Source organism: Triticum aestivum, chromosome 6B (genome assembly GCF_018294505.1).
Source record: "Triticum aestivum cultivar Chinese Spring chromosome 6B, IWGSC CS RefSeq v2.1, whole genome shotgun sequence".
NCBI classification, from domain to species: domain Eukaryota; kingdom Viridiplantae; phylum Streptophyta; class Magnoliopsida; order Poales; family Poaceae; genus Triticum; species Triticum aestivum.
Genome location: NC_057810.1, coordinates 730,691,754 through 730,701,950, shown reverse-complemented (window position 1 = coordinate 730,701,950; position 10,197 = coordinate 730,691,754). Strand labels below are relative to the sequence as shown.

Here is a 10,197-nt window from a genome sequence, read left to right as displayed (position 1 = left end):
CGGACTCGTGCTAGATCATGAAAACCTCAAGAACACAAGCATCTACCTTTTTGTAGCAGAACACATTAACGAAGCTTTCCAGAACATGGACTAGGAGAAGCAAACTGTCTGCTGCTACTTGTATCACTTGATGGTTAGTAAAAACGACCACTTCCATCTGTTCTTGTTCTTTTTTGTGCAGTTATAGTTTGCTGAAATACTCATAATAATAACTGAACTTGGCTTTTCTTTTTGTTGGGTCTGGTGAAGATACTATACCTTGATGCGCTTGTCCATGACATCCCAGTAAGCAAATGCGCGATACGATCGAATGCATGGGATAGTACTCTAATTTCCAAGGTGATCAAGAAGGATACCATCTCTCCTGGTGTGTTCGGCCAATTACAAGTGAGTTCTCTTTGTTTTTTTCCAACAGTTTCTTCTTTCTATGTTCTTTTGATGTCTGGTCACTTTTTTTGGAAATTGCACAAAAACTGTCATCAGTTGGCACAACAATGCATGTAGTTGGACAGCTTGTAGCTTTAAGTTTGGCATCTGCACACATGTTCATTTTAAATTGGCACACCATCTTTTTTAAGTTGCACAATTTTACTAATCTTGCTGCACAGATGTGTGGCATCAGTTGGTAGAAACTCTTTTTTAGGTGCCATGTGGGTTGCACAGTTTTTGTGTCTTTGTTCAGTTGCATATATGTATAATCGAATTGTCTACCCCAGTATCTTGTTGTAGTTACACAGGTTATAATGTTTGGTTTTGTTCAACACACAAATCTATTTTGACAACCTTGTTCTTTTCTTTTTCTCCTTTTTTACATCAGCTTAAAGAGGAGTATAGAGGCACGGGGCAGACACCACTGTTTGGTGGAATTTTGCAAGTTGAAGCATTCGTGTCATCCAAGTTACCAATAACCTACAATCCGCAGGTTAGTGTTTTGCATACAGAAATTTGTACCACTTACCAACATTTTCTTTTGGCTGGGATGTATGTTCAGTTGGACATGTATAACTTTTGTGGTTGTGAGAATACAGGATTCAGTTGGCTGTGATGTATGTTCAGTTGCACATATAAGCTTCTGTAGTTGCACATGTTCTTTTGGACAGTCAAAGTGTTCGTTTACAACCATTGACATCAACTTGGCAGAATGCATGTTTATAGTATGTGCCACACTGCATGTGTAGTTGGCTAGAATCATGTTTTTAGTTGGCCAGAAAGTGTGTATTAGTCGGTTTTTGCTTATCACATCATGGTCAGTTACAGACATTTTACTTTTTAATTTTTTTTCCTAAATGAATCAGTACTGAATCTTTTTTTTGTGTTGATGCAGAAAAAGGCAAAGTTTGCGAAAGTGGTCAATGACCCGTGCAAGGCTTTAACTGAACAGGTTGGCACCTTCATTGAAGCAGTTGCCAAGATCGATGACGAGGAACCGGATATTGATCCTTACGTACAGCAGCCATCAATGCAAACCGGGGCGTCACGCTGTGCTCCAAAAAGAAAGAGACGGGGGTCAACTATACAAGAAGAAGAGGAGTTTGTTGAGGATGAGTCAGAAGAAGATGAGGAAATGGAAGCAGCGATAGATGTTGACAATGACGGGGACACAGATGCGGATGAATCAGAGGAGGAAGACAAGGATGAGGATGACAATGAAGAAGATGCATAGGAGGAGGAGGAGGAAGAGGAGGAGGAGGAGGAGGAGGACGACAAACAAGAAGAGGACAAAGGAGAGGAGGAGGAGGAGGAAGAAGATAGTGAGGCAGAGGAGGAGGAAGAAGAAGGTGAGGCTGAAGAGGGGGACGGGGACAAAGGTGCAGCAGTTGATGGCAGTGAGAGGGGAGAATACAAAGGCGCAACAGTTGATGGCAGTGAGAGGGAAGAAGACGACGATGAAGAAGACGAGGACGGTTATGGTGATGATAAAGGGGGATCCAATGGAGGCAGCGACAACAGCAATAATGATGACAACGCCCCTAGTTCTGGTGGTACAGGCGGCAACACATCCAGGAGGACTAGCACTTCTACCACCCCTGCCAGCAGCAACAATTCATTGAGTAGCCGGAGCACACTACATATGTTAATCGACAAAACTTGCTGGAAAGACAAGGATTTGCCGAAGTCAAAGAAAAATGACGAAGTAGAGTCTCAGGATAGCATTGATATGTTCAAGCTCTGCAACTTGAAGCCAGCTTTGCCAACCACCTTTCCTATGCCAGATTTTAGCAACCAAGATATGTGTGAGCAGATCAACTTTGCCATTGACAAGAGCCTGTTCTTATCAAGTGTTGCTGAAAAGAATCAAATTGACATGGAGGAAGCAGGAAAGGGTCTTGACTGGGTTCATTCAAAAGAAAAATACAAGGAATATTTGAAGCAGCTTCCAGACCTAAGCTCCGGCAAGAGCAAGGCAACATCCATGGCAAACCCTCACGTGGTGCAGAAGGGTAAAGCAGTTTCAATGAAGAAGAATCTGCAGTTGCCTGAAACCAAGGAGAAGATGGTGAGTGCAGATGCTGAAGTAAATATGGTCAAGGAAGCTATGCTTCAAACTGATATGCCAACTGTAGTGAGCAGAGAGCCAACCACCATCACAGGAGTTCAACAGATCAAGGGGAAGACTCCCCTTTCAACAGTCCCACCAAAACCACCTAAGCAGCAAAAGATTGTCAAGTTTGCCAGGGGCACAAAGGGGGAACAAGCCACAAAAGGTTTGGGGTTCAGAGACGAGAGAGAACTGCGAGCCGCAACCATTGATGCAGGGGTGCCAAGTTCTGCTAGGTTGCTGCCAACTCAGACTGGAAAGATGCCAACTACAGATACCAGTGTGCCAACTGATGTGTCAGCTAGCAGCATGGTCACAGTCAAAACCACCACAGCTTCTCAGGAAGGCACCACTGCAACTGCAAGCCCCAAGGTGCCTACTCATAGAGATGCTTCAATGCCAAACACAAAAGAAGGTGATCCTACTACCAAATTGTCGTCCCCAAGAGCCAGCACACAGCAGCCAAGCAAGCCTACATCACCAAGAGCTGACTCTCAGCAACCATTAACACAAGAGGAGGTGTTCAAGATTATAAGTAGGTGCAAGCCTCCAAGGCCGCAAACTACAACACTATCGCGAACCAACTCAGTGAACGATGCACCCGTGTTTGTGCCGCAAGGAGATGCCCTGGTCCTTGAACCCATACGAAGATCAAAGTCTTATCATGGTGACGGGTTCTGTGATGCACCATCTTTTGACCTCGGCATAGATGGTCATGCTCCAGCACCTGCTCCAGCAGCAGAAACAGCGGAAGACTGTGTGATTAGTATTGATGAGTGTGAGTTGGACCCAGCAGCTGTGAATGAAGGATGCGCTGCTGCTGATGTTGGCAAGGCAATAACTCAAGAGCTAGATGTTGGATCACCAGAGAATTGCCACACCCCAATATGCGCAGAACCAGAAGCTGGCACAAGAAGTTCTTCAGGACCACCTATTGCACGAAGACAGAGGAGGGTAATAAGGCCCGCAACATCTCAAAGGTCTCCATTCATTGACTACAACAAGAAGAAGTCTTTCAGCTCCAATGAGGCAGTGAACAAGCTTTACGCTGCCCTCTTGTATTGGGTCAGGCATCACGAAGGAGCAAATGATGAAGCTACCAGGTAAACTAACTCCCCACAGCCTACATACATATCTTTTTCAGTTGCACAGGACCAGCCACTTAGTTGCACAGAAAGCATAACATGTTGCACAGAACAGGGCTTTTAGTTGCACACTGATCTGTTTTTCAATTTCACGCACATTTTTTTTGCTGATGTGACCCTTCGAGCTAACTTGTCTTTCTATTGCTTTCAAATTCAGCCCTGAGATAATCAGGTATGGTGATTTCTACATTTCTTTAAAGGAGTTAGTTGATTCGATGAAGCCGGTTCAGTGGCTGTCAAAAATTGTTATTGAGATTGGAATCTTACACATCATGGAGAGCTTACCCGAAGGGTCAAAGAAGGTTGTTATGCCACTGAGGTTTTCGGTAAGTTTTTCCAAAACCTTCCTTACCCTTATCTTTGTTCTGTAGCACTTTTTTGTTGACCAATTGAGCCATGCATTATAATCTCTGCAGATGAATTTATAGCGAGGTATCCATAACATGAATGAGATAAACAAAAAGTTTGATTACAAGAACCGTCTCGACAAGAAGGACATATGTGCCCACATGATCCATCTCTTTTTGTTGACACCCACAACATGTTCAGTTGCATATGGCACATCTGTTAGTTGGCACATACTTGTTGCATCTTGTTTTTAACTTGACCAAGTCTTTTACTGTTTTTTCTTAGCTACAGCCTGTATCTGTGTCTGAAATTGTTCACGCTTGCAGGTCATGCTGCCAGTGCTCGCGTGTGCTGATGTAACCGATAAGGAGGGAGGGAGGCGTTATTGGGTCTTCAATGTCAACTTGAGGGACGGACGCTTCGAAGTTCTTGATTCAAGCAGGACGCTAGATGACATTGAGCTGATGACCACCGCCTCTACCATCGCGGGGGCAGTACGCCAGCTATGGAGGAAGCATTACCCAAAGTTCAGCATCGAGCACTTCCAGATATTGACATTGACGTACCAAAGCAGATGGGCAAGTAAGACAATAAGCATGGCTCTCTTCTCAATTTCTTACCATCATCTTGTAGTTTTTAAATTTTTCTACATGTGCAATCTTTAGTTTTTTAAGACAAAGTACTAGTCTGCAATCTGTTTATCATTTTTATGAGTTTCTAATGGATTATCTAGCCAGTTACAGAGTGGCACATAAGCAGTTGCACAGTGGCACATAAGCAGTTGCACAGTAGAACATAAGCAGTTGCATAGAGTGCATTATCTTTATTGGTTTTAATTTTATGTGACAAATTTTCTTTTCTTGCCCATCACAGTAACGAGTGTGGCCTGTTCGCACTGCTTAACGCCACCGAGTGGAATGGTAGCCAACTGCCCAACTACGAACCCAAGGAAGTACTCAACATCAGGAAGAAGCTGGCATATGACTGGGTCACCAGCGTGCACAACAGCGCCCCATGGAGGAAGTTGCTGAGATACGACAAGGACTAGGTCAGTACTCTTTTTCTTTCTCTGCTCCATGGAGGTAGTTGCTGGTTTGCACAATTTTTAAGCAGAATTTGTAGTTGCACACTAGTAGCAATTCCGTTTGCAAGTCAATATCATCACTTTTGTTGATACATTAGGAGCACTGGACATACAATTGTTCAACAACTAAATATTTAACCAGCTGCCAACAAAGGCACAAATAGCAACCTTTTTTACACAGTGCATGAACTAATTCAAGGAGCATAAATTAGATAAAGAGAAATCATAGATGCTGAATGTGTCCACTTGGTCCCAATATTGCTAGAAAAACATCATTCTTTTCCTTTTTGTCTCAAAGTTACAAACGATGAAACAGAATCACAGTAGCCTGAGTGGACACACACCAGCAGTGTGCTCTGTAGATTGGCACTGGCTGCATTTGTTTTTCTTCTTTGGTTGTAGCTCTAGCGCCGATTTGTACCATCGACTTTTTGCCCTACCCTTTGTAGTAGACCTTGGAGGATCCCTGGGCACAAAATCATCAGAAGCTTGTGCAGGGGATGCAACCTCCAACGAGGCAGTAGGACCATCACGATCACCTGTGTGATAATCATATAAAAAATTTAGTACTTTTTTTGTTGTGCAACCAGCACTGATGTTCTCTGCAACCACACAACCCATGTTGTGCAACTAACTGGTTGCTGTGTGCAAGTTAAGTTGAAAAAAACAACTGTAGTAGCACGACCCGTCATGGTACTTGGATTGTAATCGCTTATGGGCAGAACGGGACTAACAAGTTAGATTTTTACCTTGATCCTCAAACTAACACATCGCACGCAACTAGGCAGCATGTTCTGTGCAACTGGGCAGTATGATATGTGCAACTGAAGTCACACACCCTAGTTTTGTTGGGAGTTGGGGAAGGTATTTTTACCTGGGTGATGAGCCCCCCGAGTCGTGCATGTAGGTCCATTGGGAGTAGCACGCAGGGCACTGCTAGTTGGGCCAGGCGGGGGAGGAGGTCTTTGATGGTTGGCATCACCTATAGCCAGAACAGGACAAACAAGTTAGTTGTGTTATCTTTGGTGCTCAAACTAACACAGCGTGCGCAACTAGGTAGCCTGTTTTCTATGCAACTGAGCACCATGATGTGTGCAACTGGAGTTACAGACCTAGTTTGATAGGGAGTTGGGGAAGGTAATTACCTGGATGATGAGGCCCCTGAGTGCTGCCTGTAGGGCCAGGAGGTGGAGGATGTCCTTGAGGGTTGACATCATCTATATCCAGAACAGGAAAAACAAGTTAGTTGTGTTATCTCGATGCTTGAACTAACACAGCATGCGCAACTAGGCAGCCTGTTTCTGTGCAACTGGCCACCATGATGTGTGCAACTGGGCACAATGATGTGTGCAACTGAAGTTACACACCTAGTTAGATCAGGAGTTGGGGCAGGTAATTACCTGGATAATGAGCCCCCTGATTGTTGCCTGGAGGTGGAGGAGGTCCTCGAGGGTTGCCATCGTCTGATGGCCCCGTGGCAGCAGTTGGTTTTTTCTTTTTCTTGGACTTGTTCAGGTGGCCGATCTCGGTACGTGCTGCACGCATATGCTTGTATGCAATAGCTTGTGCTGGATCAGAACCACTCGCAAACTTTGCTAGTTTCCGAAAATCGTATATCATGTTCCTCTCCCTTATCTGCTTCTTTGACTGAGGAGGCATTTCATCCGGTTGCTCATAACCAGTCCCTGGCGCACTAGGTACAGCAGTAGGTGTCCACCGTCTTAGCAGGTACCTTTCCGGTATGACATCAACTCCAATATGGGTGAACACCTTGAGGATGTGGCAACAGAGGATGCCGTCCTTGTCCATTTTACAGCACTCACACAAATAGGAACCCTCCTCCACCCTTGCCTGCACCAAGTAGTTTCGAGAACCATATTTGGCAACAAATTCCTGGTTCGGTCTGAGCTCAAATATATCAGCACCAACTTGGAATGCATTATAACGTCCAATTAGCTCAAACTCTTCTCTGAACTTGCGGTAAAGGTCCCTAGTATAGGTTTTGTAAGCTTGCTTCTCTATTGGGAAGTTGGACCACAGCTCAATCTCAAGGTGTTCTGTCCTGTAATCATTGCAGCCTTCCTTGGCAAGGATGTGGTTCTGGATTTTTTCATATTGCTTGACGAAGTTCAGCATTGAGTTGTGTGGGTTCACATATCTTTTCAGGATGGCGTTGAACCCCTCACTACGCTATGTAGACTGTAGGAACGAGAAGAACCTATGCTTGAAGTAGCACGGCACCCAAGTTGACCTGTATTCGTACAACTTCTCAAAGTGCGTGTGTGTCATAGCCTCGTACTTCACCATTAACCCAGCCCAATTCTGCTCAAACTCGTCTATAGTGAAGCTGAAGTCAACACACTTGTTGAAATCATCAGAGAGTCCTGGATTCCGGCACAGCAGCCAACCAACTTTTTCCTGAGCCTTTTTCATGATGTGCCATCGACAACAGCGGTGCACGGTGGTTGGAAAGATGCTCTGTATTGACTGCCTCATTGCACCATCCTGATCGGTGATGAAGTTGTCAGGAGGTTTGCCATCCATAGCCTCTAGGAATGCTCCAAAGACCCAATCAAAGCTCGATGCCAACTCCTGCCTCACAAACGCGCAACCCAGCATGAAAGATTGGCCATGTCGGTTTATTCCTATGAAGGGCGCGAACGGCATATTGTACATGTTGGTCATGTAGGTGGTGTCAAACGATATGCAATCGTGGTACGCCTCCGCATAAGCTTTTCGAGCTAAGCCATCCACCCAAAATATGTTGACAACTCTGTCCTCTTCATCATATTTCACCTTATAGAAGAAGTCTGGATCGGTTTTTTGTATATCCTTGAAGTGCGCAATTCTCTCAATCAGATCACCCTCCTTTGTGTCATCTCTACGGAAACTTGTACAAAGATTAGTTATTGCCTTTGGTCCGAATGGCACCATCATCTCAGATCCATAGAACTCTGCCATTACATGCATCATACGTCCTGCATAATACAAAAACAAACAGTGTATCCTTTTTTTAGTTGCACGAATGCGCACATCCAGCTGCTCAGTAATAGGACATGTGTTGGCACAGAAGATAATCGCAGGAAATGGACACCTAGCTGCATCTTTCTTAAAACACTTTTGCACTTTTTGCATACAGGACATTGTCTATTTGCACAGTAAAGAAAATCTACTTGCACAACAAGCACCAAAAGTGAAGTCATTTCAGTTGCACACCAGTTGAACACCAGTTGCACAGTTAAGTCATTTCAGTTGCACAGTAGTACCATAACAGTTGCACACTAGACTGCCTAGAGGAAAACTTAATTCTTTAAGGGATATAGAAAAACACCACACCTGTAGTCAAGTTGCAGTTATACAAGATGCGCAGAAACTCCTTTTTATCAGGTGAGATGCCTTGGTGGGATCTCAAGTATTTGGACAATGAAGGTTTGTTCACGAGCGGATGATTGTGGTCACGAACAAAGTGCTTCACCTCCCATCGCCCATCAATCAGCTTCACCAACATTTTCGCTTTGCACTGAGTCTGCTTTATTGTCTCGCGTTTGCGCTTCTTCTTCTTCTTACTAGTACCAGCCTCCTCTTCAGCAAATATTGGAGGTTCTTCTTCCATCTCCTCATCACTGTCAACAGATTTTGGATCTGGAATAGGGTCCAGGACAGGAGGAGCCTCAGCTCCTCCATCATCAGCTTTGGGCTTCTTGAACTTGTTGCAGCAAAACTGTTGTTTTATCAATTCATTGGTGCGGGGTGTCCGTCTAGATGTGTTCATCTTGATAGAGAAACCCATCCGTAGTGCGTAGCTGTTGTAGTGATCCTTAGCAATTTGAAGGCTGTCAAACCTCATGCCAACATAGGGTTCCATAGGTTGAGAACCAGCCTCATCCTCTCCTTCTTCTTCTTGCACATCTCCGTCAACAGCCCCAGCTCCTAGCTCAGTCCTGGTTGGACCAGGAACATTTGCCTCTGTTCCCATGTCATCTAGAGTATGGCTCTTTGACTGCAAAGACACCACTACAGGGGCACCACGGGTTGATGGCTGGCCTGCCACATTGTGATGGCCCATAGGGTTTCCACCATGACTTGCCTGCGTGTAGTAAACAGATCGAACATTTTCTGTCCAGTTTCCTTGTGGTATGCTGGGTTGCTGCTGATCCGTATCATGAGGAAGCTCATTGAGATCAAGCATTTTTTTTCCTTTTTCTGGATGCTGCCACACACTCACTACACATATAAAAAAGAAGAAAGTGATGTCATCAGTTGTTAATCATAGAAAAGAGTGTTTCAAACAACCTAAAAACTTACTAAATAGGCAGTTGCACACCATTTTATGACAATCTTAGTTCCAAAAGCAACATGTCTGTAGCAGAATCTTTTATTATAACATGCACACATTTTTTTGTTTTTGCACACAGTTGTTATGTTAGTTGCACAGTTTGTAGTAAATAGTTGGCAAGAACTTGACTTCTTTTTACCATAGAGTTTTCTGACTTTTTCCTCTTCTTTTGTTGCAATGATCCGCAGGGTTTCCGTTGGCAAGGAGCTTATTCAGATTTTGCTGCACATAATTGGGACACAATTTGATGCTACTTTTTCAGATGCAAAATCTAGGTGAAAGAAGAAAGAAGAATTTGAGGACAAACTATAGATATATGTTTTTCGTCGCCGTTTCTGTTTCTACTTCCAGTATATTTGAACATATTTTTACACTATAGCTTTTCAATAGGTGTGCTACCAGAATATATGTGTGGACAAGCAATATATGCGTGACTACTTTAATGTGGTTTTATGGCTTCAATAACCTTGTTTATTTATCTGTTGCACATATTGCTGCAGAAGTTGCCGTACTGCAGTTTTTTGGTTTTGGCTAGAATATATCTTTGAGTTGGCCAGGATGCATATATCAGTTGGCCATCATGCAAATTTAGTTTGACAGTCAATGTGTTCAGTTTTTGCTAGAATAGATGTTTCAATTTCCCAGGATGCATATATCAGTTGCCAGCATGCATGTTCAGTTGCACAGTCCTTGTATTCAGTTGGATAGAATAGATGTTTCAATTTTCCAAGGATGCATATATCAG

General features: G+C 43.9%; 1 pseudogene; it reads right to left on the bottom strand.

The window, feature by feature from the left end:
* Positions 1-5,434: 5,434 nt before the first annotated feature.
* On the bottom strand, positions 5,435-9,305 carry LOC123139841 (uncharacterized; annotated as a pseudogene).
* Between the last annotated feature and the right edge of the window lie 892 nt (positions 9,306-10,197).